Below are 26,657 nucleotides of genomic sequence, written 5' to 3' on the forward strand. Positions count from 1 at the left end.
TATGGATGTTTAGGATATCATCTGCACACCAGTGAAATATTACTCAGTTTAGATGGTAGGAAATACCTGCATATTTAGATTAAGTTCAGAAAATTTAGGAGAAAAATAATTTATCATTCATCAATGGCACTGATAAGATGCTTGATGAAATTTTCCAGTGGCTAAAGCACAAGATTTGATATGGTAGATACAATAGCCACTATTCTTTATAAAACAGTTGTCCTACTTATAAAATCAAACTAAATTCTCCCATTATTTTTTGACATGAATAGAAATGAAGATCCAATGCAATCTGCTGCATTTAATATATCATTTGATAAAGCAGTTTTGACAGATGTCTTGTACAATATTCCTCCTCCAGCAAAAAACACACAGGACTTTTAAAAGGTTGGTATAATATAGTTTCACGTTTTGAGCCAGATTTCTAGTAATTAGCAGGTGAACATAACCTAGATATTGATATATTTTTTGTTGCTTTGATTTTGTCTCGTATTAAACTTCTCAGAGATTAGAGACTGTAATTTGTTATTCACTAGTAATATTACGTCTTTACTATAGCTTAAAACTAAATTTTTATTTTTGTGACATATCCTGTTAGTTCTAGGTAAAAGCTCTTTCTCATGTTCTGTCTCACCTTTTAGCCACTTTTCTATCGGCACTTTTCCAGGTACAGTATAGATAACGTATATTATTCACGTAGACATCACTTACGTCCCTGAGTTAATTAGCTACCTTGGTATTTCTAATGAACGTAAGGTCCCAAATATCTTAACACATATTTTTCTTTTTACCTTTTCGAGCATTCTCTTGTCATTTATGCTTTACTGTCTCAGGAATGGAGTGTTAGGAGACTAAATGAAGTGACTAAAGGAGCGCCTAGTTTGATATCAGATCTAGATTCAAATCTCTGCTCTCCCATTATCTAGAAGCATGGTTTACCCAGGATACTTGATCTCTTTTAGGCTTAGTTTAATCCCTTTTAAAATGGAAATGATCATACCATTACAGGATGTCTGCAACAATAAAGATGAAATCAAGTGGCTAATTATCGTTTCTTAATCCCTTATGAAGTGGTACCTACTTTTTGTGGGCTCAGTTCTAATACTGCCGTGAAATCCCAGCAAATGCAAGAAGAGTGCTCTCAAGCCAAAGGTAAATATCTACACCCTTCACTAGAACTTTCAGCAACAATTTTCATCGGACACATACTGCATTTTTTTTTCTCGTTCTCAGCCTCTCACAGCATGACACTGTGTTTGAACAAGACAGCAAGCCATTGCAAATCCCAAATGTTTTGAGATACTGAGAAAAATAGTTAAGAAGAGTAGAACTGAGTTTATTTTAAATTATGTTCTTCCTTCAAAGAAATGTCTAGCTATCCAGCAGTCATATGTAAAGAAATAATATCTTAATAGAATAAAGGGACAGTTTTTCTTTCCTTAATTGTCATGGCCTATGGATGTTCATTTCAATATCTGAGAAAGAGATGAGAAAGAAATGTGGAGTAAACACCTCACTTCATTAGCTACTTCACCCCACTCAGTACACCTAGGTTTAAATACCAATTCCTTCACAGACGAGATTTTTGTCTCCTCGATAAACGATACCTCTGGGGAGTCATGTACAGTACCTTTATCAGCTGGCCTATGTTATGATATTATTTAAAGAGAAAGAGATTGGTGTTGAGCAGGAAAAAATGTTGACTTACAGTGGCCTAGAAGACAAAATATACCATGTACTCATTTAGGTACAGAGGAGGGCTTCCGCTCTGTGAATGGATATTAGACGCTGAGGAAGCTGACTCAGAATGTCTCATGGTAGCATGTGCTATTTTCTGGGTCACTTCTTTCTTTAATACCCTTCCCAACTTTGATAAAGTTTTCTTTCCAATGTTTCTAATATTGAAATGTGGGAGTTTCAAAGATAAACCCAAAGGCGTCACACTCTAGCACATAATTAATCTTGATATCGGGGATTTCTTGACCTGCATATTAAGGTATTGCTTGCTTTTTTCACTAGTTACCAACTCTGCATTTCATAGCTGAAAGAACCTCTCTCCTTCTCTCTCTCTGTATACACACACGCACGTTATATATGTGTAGGCCAATACAGGTATATAATGTGTTTTATGTATATATTATTTTTATTATACTAAGTGAATTAAAATACAGATAAGAAAATAGATAAAACGTATAATTGCATAGATTCATTTTATTATCCATCCTTTCAAAATAACTACATTCTTTTGATAACTGCAATGCACTTTAAAAAAGATAAAGTAAATTTTGCCTAGGAACATTTGGGATAAATGTTTAAAAGTTTATTTGCTACTTTGTGTGAGAAAAATTGCCCTCAACCTGGGCATGCTTCACTTTGCAGAGAGTAGTGTGTAATTTTAACATGTCATACAGGAACTTTTTCCCTCACAGAGTTGGGTCAGAAATTTTAGCATGCCTTATATTAATGTTGGAGATAATCAATATTTACTTATATAAGCACTAATAGAAGAGCAGAATTAAGAATCTAGAAAAACAACTTTTATATCAAACTATACTACAATATGCTTATTTACTTTTGTAGCACTTAGATTTAAAGCCAGCTTCTGTATTATAAACAATCTTTGGAATCACTGCTAAATGATGACATATAACTAAATACATTTAGTTATACTTATTTATATAATCTATATACAATTTTGTTAAAATTAAAGAATAGAGTTATGATATATGATTACATTAATAAAAATTTTTACACTTAAATGATTTACATAATGCATATATATGAGACACTGTATCTTCTCTTCAGGTTAATAATTTCAGCATTCTTCTTTCTTCTTCACAGAAATGAAAAACTAGAAATGGCTTAATTCAAATTTAAATTAAGAATTCAATAAATTAAATTCCCATATGGTAAGTTATGTGTTTTATCTATGAAGATGATGTTTTTCTACATATATGTGTTTCATCACTTTCTATGCATTCAGTTCTTGAGATATTTTTCTAGTGTGCTCATGAAATAATCATTAAAAAGCTGTTTGTATGCATGGAAATTCACTGTTTATTTTCATAGTTTTTCCTTTCAATCTATTGTGTATGTCCTTGAAGCTAATATGAACATATCAAAAGTACTGTTGCAACTTGATAAACAGTTAGTTAAACTACTAGGTCCTCTGACTGATGATAAAACCATAATCCAATGAGCCTGGTGTTGAAACATCATTAACTAAATAATGTTGATCCCAGCTAGTATGTGCTGCATGTATGTTCACAGGGTGCCAGGCACTGTGCTAAGCTAAATAGACACACACACACATACACTCACATTCATACATTGTAACAAATTTATGAGCTTCGTCCTATTTTTCTCAACATTTTACTGATGAAGAAAATGAAGTTGAGAAGAGTTAACAATCTTGCATTTGCAGAGCTATGTATTTGCATAGCTATGATGTTATACTGCCTCCTATAATGATTCCTTGCCCTTATTCTTTATTCTTTAATAAAACATTGCATTAAATAACTGATCTTCTCTCTTTTCATCATTCTTTTCTCTCAAACTGAGACTATGCTAGGTGTGGTAATAAATAATATTTATGTGACTCGTACCACGTACCAAACTGTTGAAAGTAATGCTATGGAGGATGAACTACTATTATCAATTTTTACAGATAAAGAAACTGAGGCATCGGCAGAATAAAACTTCCCTTAAATTGCAAATCTAGAAATTGATGGAGCCATGATATAAGAACCCAGGAAGTCTTGCTTCAAAATCTGTGTCAAGTATTATTATGCTTACTTCCAAAGCAAAGATGTGTATGACAGGCCATGTTCTCAAGTAGGTGATTATTGTGATGGAGAAATAAGACATATACCCATGAAAAATGACTGGCTTAATAAGTCAAACATGACAAGTGACAAAATAATATATAATATGGATGAAAAGTGCTATTGGAATTTAGAAGTGGAGAGAAAAACCCATTTCTTTCTTCATCTTTTGCTTCCTCAGAGCCTTTGTCTCAGCTTCTTTATATATCCACATCCAATTCAACGTAAGTAAAAAATGTTCTTGCAACTCAAGCTGTCTCTGAACTAACTGGGCTTCCATCATTCATTCTGCTGTCTAACAGTAATTAATACACTTGCTTAAGACATACAGGAAGAGAAATTTCTTTTTAGCTTACGTTATAAATGTAGAAAAAAGAGAAATGTATGCATGATGGATTTAAGTACAACTTATATCTAGCAGTAAGTAAATTAGCACAAATAAAAATTACCAAATATAATATTTCTGTGTCAAAAATGTATTCTAGAAATATTCATGACTTTACCAGAAAACGATATTTGCTTTCTCATTATTATTATATTATACAATAATAGGTCTGAGCTTCCATTTTGAAATAATACTTGAGAGGCTGGCCCTGTGGCCGGGTGGTTAAGTTTGTGTGCTCCACTTTGGCGGCCCAGCGTTCACTGGTTGGGATCCTGGGTGTGGACTTAGCACCGCTCATCAAGCCATGTTGAGGGAGCGTCCCACATAGTAGAACTAGAACCTACAACTAGAATATACAACTACGTACTGGAGGCTTTGGGGAGAAGGAGGAAAAAAAAAGATTGGCAACAGATGTTAGCTCCGGGCCAAGCTTAAAAAAAAAAAGGCTACCATTTTTTAAAAAATGAAATAATACTTGAAATTGCATTTTTTATCTTACTTTCATCATCATTCTCTTTGAAAATATGCAATGCACATACTGGCTCAACTGCATAGATGTGAATTCTTTCTTAAGAGTTACAACATATCACTGAAACAAAAGAAAATTAATTCTTATTTATTTAGATCCTTAAATTGTCTATAGCTTTGAACATTAATGCCCAATGATCAGCGAATCTCCTTTCTTGTTTCTGATGACTGTACATTTTGAATCTCATTCTGAAGTTTGATGGTGCCTTTTCTTTCTCTCTTATTTTCTCTCACCTCTCCTTTGTTTGATATTCGATGTTGATATTCAGTGCTTATGTGACGTTCTATGCAGGTTTATCCCATTTTTCTTTATCCCAGTGATATATCATCCACACTCTAGTTATCTGAGTCAGTAACATTACCTCAAAATCAGCATGTTAAAATGTAATTGATCTTTTTCTCTAAACTGACTTTTTTGTGAGGCTTAAACCCATTCTCCTATCTTTTAATGGGTCCATAACCTGTACTCGCCACCCTGTACCTTGTTTAAACATAAGTCTTATTTTCTCTTTCAAAATAGCTCTTAGATATTTCTTCCTTCTTTTTGTTTAATGCCTTCAGGTTAGTTCATACCCTCACAAATTCTCTCTGGAATATAACAGCCTTCTGGCTACAACACAGACACAACATGTAACAATCATAATGAGACAAAGCCAGTGTGCACTCAATTTCTAATTATGAAATTCAAGGTTAAATGCAATTAAATCACATATTATTAAAAGTATTGAAGTAAAAGTATTCCATTAAAGGTAATCTCTTGGTGCTTCTATAAGCCATATACATTTACCAGTTAGAAAAATAGTTTATATATTAAAAAATCTTTTGATTTGGATTAGCCAGATCTTAACAAAATATACCTTTATCAGTTTTATTGACTATGGATTTATTAAATTATGATGATGCTCAGGAATAGCTACCCTACCTTTTTAAAGAAGAGTAGCAAAAAATAGTATGTCATGTGATCTTTGATAAGGGAATAAGAAAATTATCGCTCTTCCTCAAGTGTGACTATAATCAAATTCTCTATATTTCTATTTGTAACTGCAATCCTTTTATCACCAGAGATTTTTTAAGTAGTCATTCTAGAATGCCCATCTCTTCTTTTATCAAATGAGCCAATTAGTTAAGTAAAAGGAATAACTACTTCTCAGAGACCATATTTGAACCAAGTTATTCAGCTCAAATTCTTCCCAGCTAACTACTTTCCTCCTTTTAAGATCTTTCTTTTTGAAAAGATGGTAAGATATCAACACTATCAGTTTACATCACTTCTGATTAGGTAAATAAAATGAGAAATTTTTCTTAAAAATTAAAAGAAAAAATTCTAACTGTAAACCAACCTGTAATAGCTCTGAAATTCTTATGTCTCTATCTATTTCTTCCATAAGCAGCATCTTTCGCTCTAAATCACATTTTCAAACACTTGGAGAAGGCAGAGAGAGAGGCCAGGAAATCTAGATTCTGACTAATTTTGCTATCCATTGCTATGCAATTCTGTAAGAATTATAGTTCCTTACTAATTGCACTGCAAGTTTCAGATTAAGTTGAGTTGTTGTAGATGGACTTGGACTTCAATATAGTTGTTTACATCAATTTCTTGTTTTAGTTAAATATTTTATTTTGAGATAACTGTGGATGCAAATGCAGTTATAAGAAATGACACAGAGAATCCACTGCACACTTTACCCAGTTTCCCCAATGGTGATATCTTGTAAAACTACCATGCAATATGACACTAGTATCACACTCGACATTGTCAAGATGCATTTCTTCTGATCTTTGAATTTTTTAAATACTTTAATGTCAGTAAAACATACTAAGTTTTGATTTTAGGTTCCCAAACAAAGTTATCATTAAAAGCCTTTTATCCATTCTTAGGAGCTAGATAATAAAAAGATGTGGAAAGAGCAAATATTTTCCATCATCCACTTCTACAGACTGTAGGGCCTAATTCACTAGTGTATATTCGTAAAAAATTATATTATCTTCCTGAAATATTGTATTTTTCTCTGTAATTGGCATTCCAGTGAGCTAGAATTATAAGGTACCTCTCTTAAGCAGCTAACATTTATTTGAATCTACCTATTGATTTGCTAGGATACCAAACTTACATGTCAAATGCGTCACAATTCTCTAAAATTGATGACTGTTATATGGAGATTATGATAAATTTTATAGGATAACAAATTCATTTTAGTGCACTTATTTTTTTAAGGCTGAATATAATAGACTGTAGTTTCTGCAGCATAAAATTACTTAGAAGATATCTTATTTTCAGATAATGTCATATTTATCTGTTAGTTGCCACAGTGAAGATACAAGTACCATGTTTCCTATATCACTTTGGATTGTTTTTAAAAACAAAGACTTTCAAGATACCTGCATATGTAGCACTTTCTGTAAATTACCACACTCACATATTTAAAATTCTTTGGACAAGTAAAAAACAGGATGATTTTATTTGCTAAAGGATTGACTACCAACTCCATAGTATATTTAAAATATGATTTTTTTCATTTGAGTACTTTTTATTGTGGTAAAATATACATAACATAAAATTTACCATTTTACCCATTTTTAAGTGTACAGTTCAGTAGCATTAAGTCCATTCAGATCAATATTCAACCTTCACCACCATCCATCTCTAGAACTTTTTCAATCTTCCCAAATGAAACTCCATATTCCTTAAACAATCACTTCCCATTCCCCCTCGCCAGCCTCTGGAAACTACCATTCTGCTTTCTGTCCGTATGAATGTGACTATTCTAAGTACCTCATTTAGGTAGAATCATACAGTGTTTTTCTTTTTGTGATTGACATGGAAATTTTTAGAGGTAATGGATATGTCTGTTACCTTGCTGCAGTGATGGTATCATGGGTGTATGCGTATGTCCAGACTCATCAAACTGTATACATTAAATACGTGCATTTTTTAATACTTCAATAAAGTTGTTTAAAAAATGTAGTATATACATGCAGTGGAATATTATTCAGCCTTAAAAAGGAAAGAAATTCTGATGCATGATACAATATGGATGAACCTTGAAGACATTATGCAAAATGTGGTCTTTGAATGGAATTTGCATAAATTCCTCTTCTTTTTTCCTTGAACACTTAAATGACCCATTCTAGGTTTTCAGGGCAGCTTTCATTTTAAAGTTTTATGCCTTGTTTCCACAAATCCATCTATACTCATTAGGTGATACTATGTCGGGAATTTTGTCACAGAAAATAGAACCATATGGGATCTATGAAAAATTATTTGGCCCTTATAGCTATATGACTTTATGTAATCAAGCAAAAATGCTAGGCTCTTCATTTCAAGACTCTGATTGACCCACATGATTATTAATACGGAAAAAAAGAAAAAAAGAACTAAAACAAAGGAAATTCAGTTGTTCTGTGCCTTGCCTTAGGAGGTTAAAAAAATGTATGTATAAATATCCATAGATAGTGAATGATGTGATCTCATATGAGCCAATAATGATTCAATCAGTGAATCATGGTTAGTTGTGAAGTGTGTTCAAGTGGTATGTTGTTCATCACTGTTAAAGCAGCTGATAACATACACCACTTATCCTTCAAGAAGCCTCTACCCCGGTATTCAAGTGATTCTAGCAAGTGGAATCCATCCTGCAGGTCTAGGGGTTGACAAATACCTATGGGTGGCCCCGTGAATTTCATGTCCATACCTTCTGTGACTGGTTGAGCAATAGATATAAGCTGAGTCCAAACAACGAGGATCATCCATAGAAGAAAAGATTTCAGAAAAATATTACTCTTCCTGCTAGATTGCTACACTGGTAGAGTGTAAACCTGGAACTATCAAAAACCATTTTTGCCACACAACATGTAAAGGACCCACCTACTCCTTGAAAATGAAGTCACTGTGTATTAATTAATCAAGGTTTTCCAGAGGATCAGAATCAATAGAATGTTATACGGATACTGAGAGAGAGAGACAGAGGGAGAGTATAAGGAACAAGAGGCTGACAAGTTCCAAGATCCGCAGTCAGCAAGCTGGAGATGGAGGAAAACTGATGGTCTAGTTCCAGTCTAAAGGCCAGCAGAGTCAAGACTGAGGAAGGGCCCATGTTTCAGCTTGAGTCTAAAGGCAGGAAAAAATTGAAATCCAGCTTAATGGCAGGCAGGCAGGCAGGAGGAAGTCCTTCTTGCTGAGTTGTTGTTCTATTCGGGCCTTCAACTGATTAGATGAGGCCCAACACATTAGAGACAGCAATCTGCTTTCCTCAGTCTATCAACTAAATACGAAACTTATAAAAAAACAGAATAATGTTTGACCAAATATCTGGGCGCCCCGTGGCCCACTCAAGTTGACACATAAAATCAACCATCACACACCAGAATTGTACAGAACCTGAAGATGAATAGAGAGATCATGCGGGTATGATCTGATTTGAGTGGTTATTTTAGCCTTGCCTGAGCCAGTCTACTGCTAACTGTTTCAGTCACGTGAGCCAGCTTGAGCTATGTTTCAGTTACTTGTAATTGAAAGAAAAACAAACAAACCTCTAGTAATGTCGCAAGAAATTTTGCTAATGGTTTATTATTTTAAAAACATTAGAGCCTAAAGTTACATCATACTCCCATTTACTTTTTCCCCCAGAGACTTTCTTGTGGACTAGAGAAGAATGTGGAGTTTGAGGTGTTCCGGGAACAGTTATGGAAAAATGAAATCTGTTGTGCATGTTTTGGCAGAAGATATGAGGAACTGTTGCTCTCACCTAGCTGTTGCCTAGTGCTGGTCCACATACTGTTGATGCTCCTTGATGAAATTCCACCAATCGGTGGAAAGTTGGGGAAAATAAAGATTATCAAACGAGTGACTCACTAAGCTAAACATATTCACTTGAAAGGGCTCCCCTTCTTTCTTAGATTATGACTTTCCAACATTTTGGTGGAAAAAATGCTTTTTATATTTTTATACAATGATAATTTTAACAGAGGGTTTGTGTGCTTTTCAGTGTCCCTACTTGACAGAATAAAAGGTTAGTTTTTCTGTGCTGTCCCTTCAGTGCATCAAGGTTTTGTCTCCTCCACCTCTCGCCTCGACAGAAAATTCTGAGATCAAATGCTTGTAGTAATTTCCTTGAAGGGTTTTGTGGTGTCACAGATGTCACTAGAGATTTCAACCAACAATGTGAAGTAAGTTCCTTCCTAAAGGTAATGTGGAAACTACAACTGAGCCATTTGCTAACTTGATGATAGAGAAGTTTTGAAGAGATGAAAAGTATCAATGGAAGCCATCATTGCCAGGGGCTGCTGTCACCTTTGAAGGAAGGAACTTTGCGGAACTACTGGGACCTGGAGTTACTCAAGAGTCATCATAACGTATCCCCTGAACAGAATGAGTAAAAAAACAGCCACAGGGACATACTCTTGCGAGAATTTGTGGCTGCTAGAGTGGGGGCAGCACATAAAGGACATGCTTCTCTCCCTTCCATCACCTATGGCCGATATTGCTAATTTTTCAAACACTTTTTCCTGCTGAGTACAGATACCATTTCACAATTTATCTCAATGAGCGTCACTGAGAATCAATTAGGAATAACAAGAAAGATGGACACTATTTTCTATTCCAGGCCTAAGGCTAGTATAGAATGTGCCAGTAACCAAGCTGTTGCCTTTCTGCTTCAAACACACTGTTTATACATTTCTTGGTGATGCTGGAGCTGGAACTCCACAAACCACATTTTTGCTCACTTATGGCCTCCACCTATTGGGGGTAGGAAGTAGGGAGATGGCAAGGCTGAAAGAGACAAAGGGCACTCTCCTTGTTTGCTTTCTGTTCCTGTCCATGGCACCCTACCTAACATGCTTTCCGTAGCTCCCCTTCCTTTTCAATAGCACCCTTTAAGCTAATCAACATTTTCCCCCACACTCACAGGACCAGTCTTTTCATACCCCTTTAGGATACCAGCACCAGCACACCCTGGGGATCCTCCTCAAAAGTCTGGTTTCTAGTTGCTCAGCACTCCTTCTCGAATCTGACAAACATCAAGTGGCTCCTCCTTTCAAAGGGATATGCATCAGCTCTGCAGAGCCTCTCTTCTAAGCTTCCAAATTCTCTAATTCCTACTACTTCCATTTGTTTCCTCAGCCTTAGGCTGGTAGCTGATTCCTAGATTATATATTGTTTTTGTTGTTGTTATAGCAATACTATTATTTATTGAGCTCTTCTGATGTGTCATCAGTAAGTGTATTAATCTCATATATATGTATTACATATGTATAATTAACCCTTACAACAATGCTATGTGGTAAGTCCTGTTATTCTCCATGTTTCAAAGATGAAGAAAATAAAGTGAAAAGAAGATACTGGACTTGCCAATGGTGGAATGTAAGTCATAGGGAACTAACCTTAGGAATAGAAGTGGGAAATGTAAACAAGTGAAGCCTCCCCTGCTCAGCTACCTATAGACTTTTCTGTCATCTCACAATCTGCCTTCTGGTAAAAACGACTGTGAGTGAGATGGTTAGGGGCCTTGATGGTAGAATAGTGGTGATCTTCCAATATCTTTCTCACTGAATACACAGAGACATATATTTCTTCAAAAAGATTAAATAGAGTGGACATTTCAGAAACTTTGGAAAGAAACCTGATGTCCATGGCAGAGTATAGCTTGAGATAAAGGTGAGATCTACATCTAATATACAAAAAAAGGTAAGTATTCTCCTCAATTGTGGGTAACTGAGTTCTACGCAAAGTTTCTCATTTTTAAAGTCCTCTTTTATTTGCTGTGGCTCTAAAAGTGAGTTGGTTGATAAAATGCAATACATTTAAATATAAAAACCCTTACTTACATCTAGGAAAATTTATTAGCAGTTTGGAAATGATTTATCTTTTTAACAGTTATAAATACATTGTTGATATCTTCAATCAGTATATTTTGAACAGGACTACCAATGATATTCATTCTATTTGCACTTTGCCAGTGTAAGATCTTATTAAGGATTACCATGGGGAGGGAGGGAGCAGTTCAAGGTCTACAAGTCCCAGCTGATGAGTCCAGAAAGTAGATTTATGAAAGACTGAAGAGATCCTAACTTTATTGAGTAAACCGAGTCAGAAATGTACATCTTTTCATAGACTCCAAAATTTGCTGCATAGGAGCACTGTGTATCTTTTTTGTTCAGGAACATTAGCCCTGAGCTAACATCTGCCAATCCTCCTCTTTTTGCTGAGGGAGACTGGCCCTGAGCTAACATCCATGCCCATCTTTCTCTACTTTATATGCGGGATGTCTGCCACAGCATAGCTTGACAAGCAGTGTGTAGGTCTGCACCCGGGATCCGAACCAATGAACCCTGGGCCGTCAAAGGGGAGCATGCAAACTTAACTGCTGCACCACTGGGCTGGCCCCCGCACTACATACCTTTTAATAGTATGGTAATAGACAATGTTTATTGAGCCATCAGAATACAGTAGTTGTGTTAAGCATGAATCATCTTCTTTAATTTTTACAACTGTGAGGTAGGTACTATCATATCCAAATTTTTCACAGTAAAAAAACTGAGGTTTAGAAAAATTAAGCACTTGTGAAAGATCATAGAGCTGAAGAATAAGCAAATCACTGAACCCAAACTTAAAACTGTCTACTCTATTCGTCTTTGCAAATAACTCTCCTTGCATTAAATCCTTCTAATATTTTCTCAAGTTACAACACTGACAGATTTCCTACAGAAGTTAGTTTTTCTTCTGTTTTGTAAATCTTCATTTGGCCTCTCTCTGGATAGAGAAGTTTGTTGAAAGAACAGATGCCTCAGATATCATCAAATCTTATTTCCCAGCAAGAAAACCATGCAGCACCAGTGGTAAGGAGGAGAATTTCAAGAATCAATATAAAATATGAAGAGAAAAGAAAAGAAACCAAAAACAAAAAACTACCTCAAAAACTTTACCTACAATAAAAAAAAGTCATATAATAAATTCTGATTTAGTCATTGTTGAAATACTATTTTTCCAAGATTATATAAAGTATAACAAATGTCTGAGAGAATGTAGACCTGGAGCGCTTGGAACTGTCAAGTAAAGCTATTATAAGGCTCTGACTTGAAAGCCGAGATCTTCTGGTCCCCGTAAAGCAGAGATCTACAAGGAACCAGGCTCATTAGAAGCAATTATAGCCACGTATGTAGGACACACGATCATTTGCTTATGCACTCTCCCTGGGAAACTAATCATAAGGTTTATATATATACACTTAGGTTTCCCCCAATATCTGAAATTTCGCTTTATGCCACTTCACTTTTAAGACCTACAGTGGTACCTGCTTCTGCTGGCCGAAAGAAATCTCGAGAGGATTTTCGCTTCTACAAAAATGGTGAAAATAGCGTTCAGCAATTGTTTTGCAGGATGCCATTTTCAGAGGCAGCAGGCACTCCGAGCAGGGAAACTGGCGCCGCCAAGCGCCTTTCCGGGGAACTACACTCAGCATCAAGCCGCAGTAGCTTTGAAGTGAGCCTGTGAGCAAAAGTGCTTTACCTCGATTTATTTCGGTAGGTTATTTTTTGGGTCTGGGAATGCTGGGATCTTTTTTCCATATAAATTAATGGTAACTGCTTCTTCGCTTACGCCATTTCTGCTTAGGAAAGGTTTCGTAGGAACGCTGTACTTTCGGATAATGGGGGAAACCTGTATACGCGTTTAGATTAAGGGTACGTACATACTTGTATATATGTTTTAACATAGAAAATTAGTGAATTTTCTATTGACATTTTTGTAGTACATGTTATAGTTTTCACACAATCTAATAATTAATGCAGCACAAGAAATAGATAACATTCTAAACATCTTTTCCAGGGCAATAAGTATATTCATGTTTGCAAAATTTCGTTCCTATTGTCACTAATAAGACATGTCATTCTGTCCTTCTTGCTTAATTTCTTACCCATATACATACACACACACACACAGAGTAAGAATATTGTGTATGTATTGGTGATTTACCTTCTTAATTTTGAGAGGCACATTACATGACTCTCTTAAACCTGGAGGAAAACTCATGGTTGAAAAGCAAAACAAAACAAAATACTGATATGACAGATTAAAGTGGTGGTGAACGGTTTGACATGTTTTTTTTTTTTTCCCTTCAGATGTCATCTTCCTAAATGTTAAAAAAAATCCACCCAAATTTTGCTAGCCTAAAAAATTGTGTATTCACTTCACATGCTGAGTTGATAAAGTGCCTTGATAGAGTGCTCTGCCTTGATAGAGTGATAAATGACACCTGCCTTCCTTTTTCAAGCCCCTTTCCCCTAAGTCACATATGGTGCTCTTGGCAGATTCTGAGGCCAAACGCCGTCATCTGGGAGGCTGGATTTTCACCAGATACGCCTGGGCCGGTAGTTCTCTCTTAGCTTCTTTTGGTGAGTCACTGCGCTTCAATTTTTGTGCAGGCTCTGCACTAACATGCAAAGGGTTTGTGGGTGCACGCTCAGCCTACATATGAACTATTTGTTCCTTTTTTCCCCCACTTAATATCAAATGATGCTGTAATTAATATAATGCATTTAAAGCTCAGACCACAATGTTTCATTGTGAGGAAGTCTCTTGCTATTAAATTTGGCAATATCAACATCTAAATAATTTTTAGAATATCTCATATTAAATAATCAAATATTCCTATATTGAATTACTTTAAAAATCAATGTCTTTAAACTTCTGAGTTATTAGATTTGTAACAGAAGTTACTGCCTGTGAGAGTTAATTTTATGTGTCAATTTGACTGAGTTAGGGGATGCCCAGATAGCTGGTAAACACTGTTTTCTGGGTGTGTCTGAAAGTATTTCTGGATGAGATTAGCATTTGCATTTTAGACTAAGTAAAACAGATGGCCCTCCCCATTGGGTGGATGTCATCCATTCCATTGAGGGACAGAATAGAACAAAAAGACAGCGAAAAGATGAATTCATGCTCTGAGCTGGGACCCATCTTCTCCTGCCTTGGACATCAGAGCTCCCAGTTGTGCTATTAGACTCTGACTGAAACTTACACCATCCGCTTTCCTGGGTCTCCAGCTTGCAGATTACAGATTATGTAAACTCTCAGCGTCCATAATCACATAGCTTTCTCTCCCCTCTCTCTCTCTAGTTCTGTTTCTCTAGAGATCCCTGACTAATACACTGCCTAAATGGACAGTATTGAAACTTTGGAAAATAGGATATTAAACTAAAAATGGAGTTAGATCCATTTTTAAATCCATTTGACCTTTTTAAAAATCTCATGAATTGGATTTTATATTAATTGATAGACTTTCTTGGCAAAGTTAGTTGGGTTCAGTTGTCTACATATCTGATCTCTCTATATATAAATATGTATAACATTTCCTCTTGCAGTCCCTTAACCCAAGGAGCAAGTAACAACCATCACATAAGCCCCCAGAGCCTCTTTGCTGTCAAGAGTTTGGAGTACACACACCTTTGAAAACCTCTGTTATTCATTAAATAATTATTTAGCACCTACTACATGCTGGAACTGCTTAGTCACTGTTGATAAAACAGTGAGCAAGACATATATAGACCACATTATTAGGGAGCTTATTCTCCATATTGAGAAACATACAATTTAGTAATATGCTTTTTGGTTACACCCTAACTCTCCCCTTCACCTCAGAGTATTTGCCTCAACAACTAGCTGTCAGGTCTTAGTAACCACCACACATGTGCAAGCTAAGGTTTGGCTTCATTATTCAATTAGTCAAGACTACAAAGCTTCCTTGTGGCTCAAGTAGATTTGAGACTTGACAGAAGGGCAATTTCTAATTGGTTATTTGATTGACTGGCAATTTCTCTTCCCAATTACCTAGATCACTAAGGGCACCATTTTAAATATAGATGAGCAATTTTCCTATACAGAAACTTGTAAATAGTGAGAAGGTATTTTTTTCTTTTTAGAGGAAAAGATGTCCAATCAAATATATACAGATATATGAATCTTAAATCATCAAATCTATTGTAATGAAGGACAGAATGATGCTTGAAGAATTTATAATTTTATTATATTCTTCTGTTTTGTACTATTGGAGGAAATGTAAAAATAGTTATATGAAGTAGAAGATTATTTTGTAGAATAAAGTACTGTATGGATAAATTCTACAGATATATTCATAAATACAAATGGAAGAATATTTGCTGAACATTAAATAAATACATATTGAAGATACACAAATCTCTTCTGCTTAAAAAAATCCCTTCCTTCCTTCATCCTTTATTACCCTTTGGCTACCACTTTATCATCCTCACAGGTGTGGTCTTCTAAAATGTCATCTTCAGATTCGAACTCTTCCTACTCAATTCTCATTCTTTCCATAGCACGCCCTGCCTTCCACCTCTCTGTACTCTCCTCCTCCCACATACTCTAAGTTCAGTAATTTCAGTAATCTTCTGTCTCTACTCTCTACCTCCTCACATTTCTCCCATACTTTCCAGGTAATGCCCAATTCCGGAGTATCAGAATGTCTTTTCCCAATATTCTCTCACATATATAGGGCTCCTCAGTCAACAATACCTTACCTCTAATATTCCTTTAACAAATCGTGTATGTTCTTGTTCCCCTGCTTTGCATATATTTGCTCTTGTTGAGATTTCCCTTCCTATACTCCCCTGGGGTGCTTTCCATGATTATGTAGTAGATGCTTAATGAAGTTTGGCAAAATGAATTGTTGGGACTCTATTACTTAGCTATTTAACAATATTCATTAACTACTTACTACGTGTCCTGCACTATTTTAGGTATTATAAATACAAAGAAGCAAAAAACAGACAGACTTTTACATCAAGGAGTATACAATCTAGTTGGGTAAGCAAAATCAAACAATGAACTAACTTTGAAGGCACAACTAGTAATAAATGCTATAGAGGTAAGAAATAGGGACACAGGTAAATTTATAAGACCAGGATCTATTCTATTCTAGGCTATCAGAGAAGGCTTCCTTGAAGAAGTGACATTTGAACTGAGATATAAACAAATAATGTAAATCAAGATAAAAAGATAAATCAAGATAAAAAGGCACAGGTCCAGTGAGAAAAGTGTTCAATGATGATGAAATCATATAGGCAAAGGCCTTGTTTCATTCAAGGAACTGAATCAAGTCAGTTGAGGCTGAAGGAATCAGAAAGAGGGTGGAAAAATGACTGTGACAGCTGGAAAGGTAGCTTGAAGTGAGATGATCAGAGTCTTAAGAATTTTGTCTTTATTCTAAGAGCAGTGAAAAGATATTGAATGATTTTAAACAGGGGCATGACTTGAGATGTGTTTTTGAATTCATCGTTCTGACATCTGTGTGAGGAATGGATAGTAAGGGTTCAAGGGCAGATACAGAGAGATAAATATGGAGGCTGTTGCACTGATCAAGGTGAGGGATGATATGAGCAAGAAACAACGTGATGGGTGAGAAAACGGCAATAAGTGGGCAAATTAAACAAATGTAGCAGTTAAAGATCACTACAGTTTGTGTTGGGTTGAACATATGGGAATGAAAGAGGTAATGAGAACCAAGGAACACTCCTGAGTTTTTGCCTGGTGCAAGGGATGAATAAATGATTCTGTTCACTGATATAAGAAACAATGGAGAAGAACCAGATTAGTGGGATTTAGAGTTGAGAGTGGCCATGCTGGAGATTATGGATTGTTTTCTTAATTATATGAGTTTGAGTGTTTGTTATTTATTACTGAAAGTGTCAATTTAGTATTTGTATATAAGCATAATATTCACAGAAGAGGTGTCTAGGCTAAAGATTTATATTTGTGAGTTATTCACGTGTAATTGGTATTAGAATCAAGGATAAGATAGCCTAGCAAATAAGGAGATTTAAGGAAAGTTTTGGTCTAGAACTAAGCCTTGAAGAAATCTAACTGTAATAGGAAGGATGAGGAAATGAGTATGCAAGAGACTGAGAAAGAATGGCCTAAGAAGCATGAGAAGAACCACAAAAGCAATCAAAAACCAAAGAAGAGAAGCTTTGGGAAGAGCTTTTCAAAAAGTCATGGAGAAGACAAGGAAAATGATATCTGGAAAAAAAATTATTCAATTGAGGGACATGAAGGTAATTATTAATTTAACTAAAGCTTTGTAGATAACAGGAAATGATGCCAAATACGCTATATTGAATAAAGTCATGGAGATATGACTAAAAGAAAGTTAAACCCAACATCAAGAAACTTACGATCTAGAAGGTAAGTTAAGGCACTTATGAAATATGTAATCACAGAAAACATGATATAAATACAAGCAGAGATACATAAAATATATTAACGTTGTTTTAAAAATCACTGAAATATTTGAGGATATTTTAAGGAAACACAATATTTGAAACATTACTTGAAGGATAGGCAAAATAGAAAAGCACAGACAGAAGGTAGGAATGACCACCACATAATCTCAGAAGTGAGAGGAAAATGGCCTGGTGAAAGCATGGGGGAAACATGGGAGAAAAAGTAGAAGTAAATTCAATGTATGTCTCACATGATTCGCATGCATGACTGACTGTAAATTTTAGAGTCTGACCACCTCTACTCCTGGAGGCATTTGGGTTTGTGAGAAGATACCTAATAAGAATAAGTGAATGGTTTTTGTTTCTTTCTTCCTTTTCTTTTTTTTTTGAAGACAATTAGCCCTGAGCTAACATCTGCTGCCAACCCTCCTCTTTTCGCTGAGGAAGACTGGCCCCATGCCTATCTTCTTCTACTTTATTTGTGGGACGGCTGCCACAGCATGGCTTGATAAACAGTGAGTAGGTCCACACCCGGGATCTGAACTGGTGAACCCCAGGATGCCAAAGTAGAACGTGTGAATTTAACTGTTGTGCCACCGGGCCAGCCCAAGAATAAGTGACTGTTTTTAAGAAGACTCCTCGGGACAACTTGAATGGATGAAATAGAGACTAGGGTCAGCACAGCTAAAGCCTTAGAAATGGCAGGGTCAAGGTGATGAAGACGTCATGAAGGCAGTGGCAGTGAGAGTGGGATTGAAGGGAAAGACGGGAGCGAACTTGAAGGATGAAATTGAAGTCCTTTGTGAATAACTAGATAAAAAAGATGATAGGTTGGTATTAAAGAGGATGCCGTATTTCAAGTGAGCGGTGTGCCACCACCAATACAAAAACAGAATTTATAAAAAAGCCAGTAAACAAAGCATAATTGATTAGTCACTGAATGGTAAAACATGATGCTTTTTCCTATAGGAAATTATTTTCCATTGAAATGTAATTATTTGAATTTCCAATGATAAAACACATTCAAAAGAAACCTTTTGAAGTGAATAATTCATTTGGAAACTATGAACATTTAAGGAAAAAGAAATTCACACATGGCTAGCAATCTAGTGTAAGTGCTTAGCTAACAGCTCAACATTGATTACTTTTCCTCTCTCTCTTTCTATGCAAGTATTGCTTCTGAATAAACAGTTTTTTAATATATTTGCAAAGGGTGATAAATATTTCTCAATAGCACTGAATGAAACTGGGTTCCTCTCACAGACCAAATATTAACATCTTAAACTTAAAATTATAAACCAAGAAGTCTGTGGAGTGGGCCACCATTAAATGTATCAAAGTGGCTTCAGAGGAACAAAGAAGATAACTACAAGTTAACCCATAAGGAAAACCTAGGTAAAGTGTAAATTTAGAACCAAAATTAGTTCATTTATAGAAAGAGATGCTTATCATCAGGAGTGATATTCTAACTACTTAACTATGGGAACTAACCAAGGAGAACACGTGGACATGTCAGCCAGGAATGATAGTTTGAGAGGAAGTTAGGGATGTCCCTGTGTGTAAGGAATTTAGCCTCCTTCTGAATTGTGAGAAAGCAGTTGGATAGACATATGTGTATATGTACACACACAGACACACAAACACACACACCAGGAGATAGATGGAGAGCTGAATGAATGAATCAATCGAGAGGGTGATGGTTGTTGTTTTGCCGTGGTAATTCATACCCATGCATAATTTGTTCTCAAAGTTATCTCTGCTGCTGTGAAGCAATAGCTATCTCAAATAGATGTCAGCTCATGTCACCCGTGGGTAAGAAGAATACCATGCAATATTCTTGATAGAGGAAATTGCTGACAAAACTTGTTCAATACCAAAACCAAGCACCCAGGACATCACCGTTGAGCATAATCTAAGCAGGTTAAGGACTCTGTATACAGAAGGCTTCATAGAACTACTGGAAGAATCCTTTTTTTTGTAGTTTGCAGAATGTTTTCCTTGATCAGATAAGTATTACTTGTTCCCTGAATGTTAGGTAGAACATTCCATTAAAATTGTTATTGTGATGTAGTTCTAACTCAAGATTTTAAATCACCAATTCAATTTTGATAATGTTTATAGAAGCTTTCAGATTGTCTATATAATCTTGAGTTAGTTTTTATAAATTAAATTTCATAAGAATTTGTCCATTATTCAATGTTTGAATTTTTTGACGTGAATTTATTTTTACGGTATTTCAAAATATTTTTTAATCTAAATATGTTTAAATCTAAATTTAAATCTAAATATGGATCTATATTAAGTTCCCCCTTTCCATTCCTAATATTGTTTATATCTTCAGTCTTTCTTTTTCCCATGGTCAATTTTGCAAAAAGTTTAGTATTCTTCTTACTCTTTGCAACATAAAAACTTTTAGGGGCTGACCTGGTGGTGCAGTGGTTAAGTTCGTGTGCTCTGCTTCAGCACCCCAAGTTCAACAGGTTGGATCCTGGGCGCAGACCTACACACCAGTTATGAAGCCATGCTGTGGCAGATTCCCACCAAGAAGAACTAGAAGGACTTACAAGTAGGATATACAACTATGGACTGGGGCTTTGGGGAGAAAAAAGAGGGAGATTGGCAGAAGCTGTTAGCTCAGGAGCAATCTTCCTCATCAAAAAGCATACTTAAATGAAAAAACCAAAATACCTTTAGCTTCGTTGAACTTCTTTATTGTATATGTTCTGTTTTATTAACTTGTATCTTAACTATTATTTTCTTCCTTTTAATTTTTTTCAGCTTATATTGTTGTTTCCTTTATATTTTTATTAGCTGACGATTTACTTGTTAATTTTCAGCATTATTTTCTTTTCAATATAAATGTTAAATTGACTTGTAAGTACCATTTTAGGTATATTGCAAGCATTTTGATATCTGGTGCTCTCATTATTTCAATTTTAAGTACTATTTACTTTCTATTATGAGCTCTTCTTTGATTCAAACTTATTTAGAAGTTTATTCTCAAATATATGAATTTTTGTAAGTTATGTTGTTATTGATTTCTAGCTTAATAACATTGTGTTCAAAGAACGTATTCCCTATGATATCGATTTTTTAAAATTTGTTGAAGCTAGTTTTATGGTTTTATATGTTGTAAATTTTTGTCAAAGTGTGCTTGAAAAACAAACACATATTTTCCAGTTGTTAGATGGAGGAATTTAAATATTTTGAATAGATAAAGATTGTCAATTGTTCTGTTCAAATCTAAATCTTATACAACCTTATTGTCTGTTTGTTTATACTTATTTGGTCATTTTGTTCTATGAACTACTGAGAGAGGTATGACAGAAACTTCTATAATAGTGGTATTTCTCCTCTTTGCAGCTCTGTTGGTTTTAAATGTGGTAAAAACAATGTATTTAGACCCATACGAGTTTAGAATGTTTTTATCCTCCTGGTAGGATTAAAACTTTTATCAACATAGATGATCATTTTGTCCCTTGAATGTTAATTCCTTAAATTCAATATTGTGTGGATATTTATATAGAAATACCGTTTTTGTTTTTATTTTTTTGTGGGCGTATATTTTTTATTCACTTACTTTCAAATTTTATATATCCTTATCTTTTAAGGATGTTTTTTGCAAATAGCATAGCTGGGTTTGCCTTAAATCAAGTCTGATAATTTTTATCTTTTAACTGATGAGTTAAGTGACTATACAGTAATTACAGTAATGTATCTATACGTTTGTATTTATTCATATTATTTTATTTAGTGCCTTTTAATTGTCCTGTTTTTCCTATGCCTGTTTGTTTCTCCTTTCTTGCCTTTATTGACCACGGCTGTCTTCCCCACTCCCTCCTTATTCTCTGATTTAGAAGCTGTGCACGCCTTAACTACTCTGTAGTACGGACTCAAACATCAGACTTGTCCTCACATTTCAATAGCAAAGCATTCTAATAAAACTCTCAGGCCTCTTCAGTCTGAAATTCGGCAGGGTGTCACTGAGGTTCCATGCCCTAGTGTTGCTTCTGCTTACCCTCACGTAAGCTTGCACTTGAGAGAACTTTTTTAGGAGATATTAAAGATTTATTTAGTTCAATGCACAATTATGGATTCTTGTCTAGGATTTAGCCACAGACTGGAATTACGAAATGTATTAAAGCTAATTGGCCCTCAAAGGGCTCAAATCCATGATCTTAGGCTCATTAGCTCTGAGCATCTAAGCAGAATAAATACAATGAATCCATTATGAAGCAGAGAAACATTAAAAATTTGAAAATTTGTTGACTTTGAAAATTAAAGAAAAGGAGAGATACAACTTTCTTGTTAGTACCAAATTCTTTAGGCTTAACTGAATTCAAATGATAATTTTGCTGTTTCCTCAGGCTGTATGTAACTACCACTAGCGGGTGGTCATGCAAATGTGCAGCGGGCAGTTCTCTGCATGTGAGCACATACGTGAACCCACTTACCTTAGCACTATCAAAATGAAAGACAATTCCTAAATCACTTACTTTGAGTACATTGTTCACTTTCCTTCTTGTTAGTTTTGCACTAAGCAATTTGTACTTAATAGACACAGCACGGGTTACATGGATAAAATTCAAAACTATGTTAGGTAGAGGAGAAAAGGAAATTTAGCATCACATATTTTTTGTGTCATTATTGCAAATTGATAGATGCTGTATGTCAGTTAGGTATCTGGTATTGATCAACTCTTAGCTAGGACTTCCATGGTAAGAAAATTGTCCTTAGTAACTCATTCAGTTAGCAATTTTATAAACATCATGTTATGTGTGAGCATCTGTTCTTATTTTCTTCCTCAAATTCCTTTCAGCTGTCTGTGACTATGGCAGCGCTTCTCTTTTGTGTTATAGTTCCAGTTGATTTTCTTGGTCTCAGAGACATCCAGGAGTTCGGAAGTAACTTGCTGAGATATTATAATACAACATGAAGCCGTATAATGTAGTGCTTGACACTGGAATTATGGGAGGGGTGATGGTGTTGAATAGAGCTGTTAAGAGCACAGACTCTGGCATGAGGTAGATTCCAATTCCATATCTGCTACTTATTATCTGTATTATCTAGGGCAAATTACTTAATTTCCATGTGCTTATTTTTCTTTATATATAAAAGAAGGTAATGTTTAGCACTTGGGAAAAAGTAATAAGGCAGTAGATGTAAAAGTCAGTTGCATATAATAGGTACTCAATAAATGTTCGTTTATATTGCACATCTAGTTTCCATTCTGCTTTATATGATTCTTTTCATATATCTTGAAAGTCACATGCCCTAACACCAAACTGAATGTAGACATAAGACCCCCTGTTTACCGTTTCTGTGCTTTCTAGAACTTACAGAAAGAGTCTGTTTCAGCAGGATAAGTTTAGCAATTGTAGTTGTAGCCAAGCTTTGCTAGATGGAGAAACAGAAAATGTCCATTAAGTCTGAAGGCCATAATAATATGTAGCCTAACTCTATCCTACCCTTCCTTTAGATGCAACTCCTATATTTTGCGTGTGTGTCCTCATCCACCATCATGTTACAAGTCTGAGGGAAAATAAACTACTAGACATAGATTTCTCAGACATTGCTATGTGAGACTTAGGCACACAGGAAAGACAAAGAACTTAGCTAAAAGTTTGTACTTTGCCATTGTCATAAATTTCGGTACGCTTAGAAAATTTAATTTGGGAAATTAACTTTTTGCATAGTGATGCACATAAAGTTATCAATTATTCTGTGAAATAAGGATTTAACAATTGAAATTAAAACTATTGCTAGAACAGGAAAGACAAAAGATCTTTACCTAAGCAATCAGGAGATGGCTAGATGTTTTAGACCCAAATTCTCTTTCTTCCTTATACATTCCTCTCATTTAATGGGGTGCGTTCATCAGCAAACCAGATAAGTAGTCAGCTTGACACACATTGGTAACTAAGAAGAAAGCATGTGTGATAAATCTGACACTGTAAATTGAGGCTAAAGCCAAGCATTTGGTCAACCTGAGGAATTTGGGGGACAATTTTCTAACAATTACTTGTCCTTTTATCCACTGACTTCATATCAACATATACAGAAAAACACTTTTACAAAATACATTTCAATTTTAAAATTGAAAAAAGAAAATATTTGTATTTTCGCAATTCTAAAAACTCTTAAAGTCTTCTCTGTTGCTGTGTGCATATTGTTTGGTCGTATCAATTCACAATGCTCTAAAGATATTTGCATTTGTTTGTTCAGAGCTTTTGGTTTTTATGTTTACAGTTCAAGGCTTTAAAAATGAAATCTTTAGTTATTCTTAGCCAAGTGAAACACAGGAAATAGAGGTCAACCCAAGTGTCTGATCTGCCCACCATTCATGCACTTTTTAAGTAAACTCCAAAAAAGCTAGCATTGATCGAGGTGCATTATGTTGACAATACTGAATAATAATTGGAAAATTTTATAAACTCTTGTTAGTTAATAAGCAACAGAAATAAATGAACATTTTCCAAAGTGGATTGCCTGAGAATTCTATTAAATGACACAAAAGAAAAAAACAAACAAGTTACTATCTGTAGCACTGCTATTGCCCTTCTTGTACACAAACACTTAAGTAATCAAATGAGATTTTCATGTTTTAATCAAGGGCTGAGCTGTTGTAAAAAAATTAAAAAGGAAAATTCTTATTTCAGGATGAGATTCTTTTTCTTTCTTAACAGCATTTTTTTGTTATCATAAGAGTCTTACTTTTAAGCATGTCACAAGGGCAAAATGTACAGATTTTTAAAAATGCTTTCTGCCATGATCGATACGGTGTCTTAAAATCCTGTATGAAAGACCATTGCTCCCTCTTTAGGAAGAGCCCTCCTATCACCTTCTTAGCCATTTAGTCGTTTAGGACACCAAGCTTCCTTACTTGTATTTATTATTTCTAGTGCTCACAATTACTTTTTAAAATAGCCCTGAGTGTTTCTGTTTTGCAGATGAAAAAATGCAGGCCCAGAGAGATGAAATTTATCGTTCCTGGTCACATAGCTAGTAAGAGGGTTTGTGTTTCCAGTACAATCTTGTTGAACTCCAGATGCCACTCCTATTCTCCACATTTTCTCCCTGGTGCAATCTATGGAATAAATCATACATCAAATGCCATAGCAGGGAGTTAGCACAATAATAGGAAGCAAGTGAAAATAGTGTAGAGAATGGTGATGTGAATGAGGAGAAGAAATGGAAATTGAGAGGAGAGAAGCTAATGGTAGTGCATATTGTTATTTTTGGCCATTGGCTCTATTTCTGGAACAGACCCTGATTTTGGTTTGGAGAGCATTCGTCCCTGAATCTAGATCTAAGCAGCCTTGTATAAGCTGATTTCAGTGAAGGCAGTGTGTGTGGAGCATTCCATCCATAGTTATGCCAATCACATACTTCATTGACTCAGTCTTCATGATTGGTAGGCCAACTAAGGCAAGTTCAAAAGAATCTGGGAAAATCAAGTCTTTGTTGAATGGCATATTTGCTTTTCCTAATGGATTTAGACTGTAAAATGTGGAAAACTTTGGGCACCTTGCTTAGCTTCTGAAAATAAAACTAACTCAAAAGAAGGGAAACAAGATGAATCTTTGTGAGCTCATTTGACCCCATTTCTGCCTGCATGGAAATCCTGATCTATGCTTAGAACTTTCAAGTACAGGTATCCTCTACTTCTTGTGTAAGCCATTTTGGATGTTTCTTATGTAAAAGACAGTTAGCTGAAGTCTATATTTTGTTTATTTCCTCGATTTATATCTTAGAAATTGAGTATTATTCAGGAGAGTAAGATTCCAGCCAGCAACATTTCCTCATAACCCATCGTGTGACTTCGATTTCATAATCCCTATTATTACTACCCCATTCTGATAGAAATATTGAAAGAGCTTAGATCAAAATCCACTTTGGGAGAAAGTCACCTCTAATTAACCCCAATATGGTTTACCAGTCAGATATATCCCCAAATTCCCAAATAAAATCTTCTCATGATTAGCAGACCATAAAGAAGTAATATCTCCTCTATTTCTAGTGTGGTTATGCACCCTGGTTTGCTCAGGGCAGTCATAATGTAAGCTTCCTTTTTTCTAGCAAAATTACTGATAGGGTCTTCTTTCCTTTCCACTTTTAATAATAGTGCTTTCTTCTCAAAATGGTTCCTGGCTGCATGGGAAATTATATAATCACACTAATGTTAATAGTTCCACTGCATCATTAAATCATTATAATATTAATGATACTACCTTTTCATTTACTGTCAGGTATATGTATGTAAGGTTCATGATTTATTGCTTTTTCTTATGTGATGCTCTTGAAATATTTCCTATGGCAAAACTTTAGATTAATATATTCTTTCAAAATATCAGAGACTTCATAAGAATATGAAATTTCATAGATATTTAAATTTAAATCCTACATTTTTATTTTCAAATCTGGTGAAGATAAACAGGAATGTAACAAAAAGTTTAAGAAAAATTTACAGCAAAATTTTGAAAAAACTATGTTAAGTTAATATTTATTTTTTTTAAATTGTTTCCTTTTCCTTTTTTTTTTTTTTAAGATTTTATTTTTCCTTTTTCTCCCCAAAGACCCCCCGGTACATAGTTGTATATTCTTCGTTGTGGATCCTTCTAGTTGTGGCATGTTGGACGCTGCCTCAGCGTGGTTTGATGAGCAGTGCCATGTCCGCACCCAGG

At 35.1% G+C, this 26,657-nt stretch overlaps 1 protein-coding gene across 1 annotated transcript in view; it reads right to left on the reverse strand.

The window, feature by feature from the left end:
• Positions 1 to 26,657, reverse strand: part of PCDH15 (protocadherin related 15) — a 1,592,394-nt gene that overhangs the window by 1,191,300 nt on the left and 374,437 nt on the right. The gene's annotated exons all lie outside the window — the stretch shown is intronic.

Source organism: Equus asinus, chromosome 2 (assembly GCF_041296235.1).
Source record: "Equus asinus isolate D_3611 breed Donkey chromosome 2, EquAss-T2T_v2, whole genome shotgun sequence".
NCBI classification, from domain to species: Eukaryota; Metazoa; Chordata; class Mammalia; order Perissodactyla; family Equidae; genus Equus; species Equus asinus.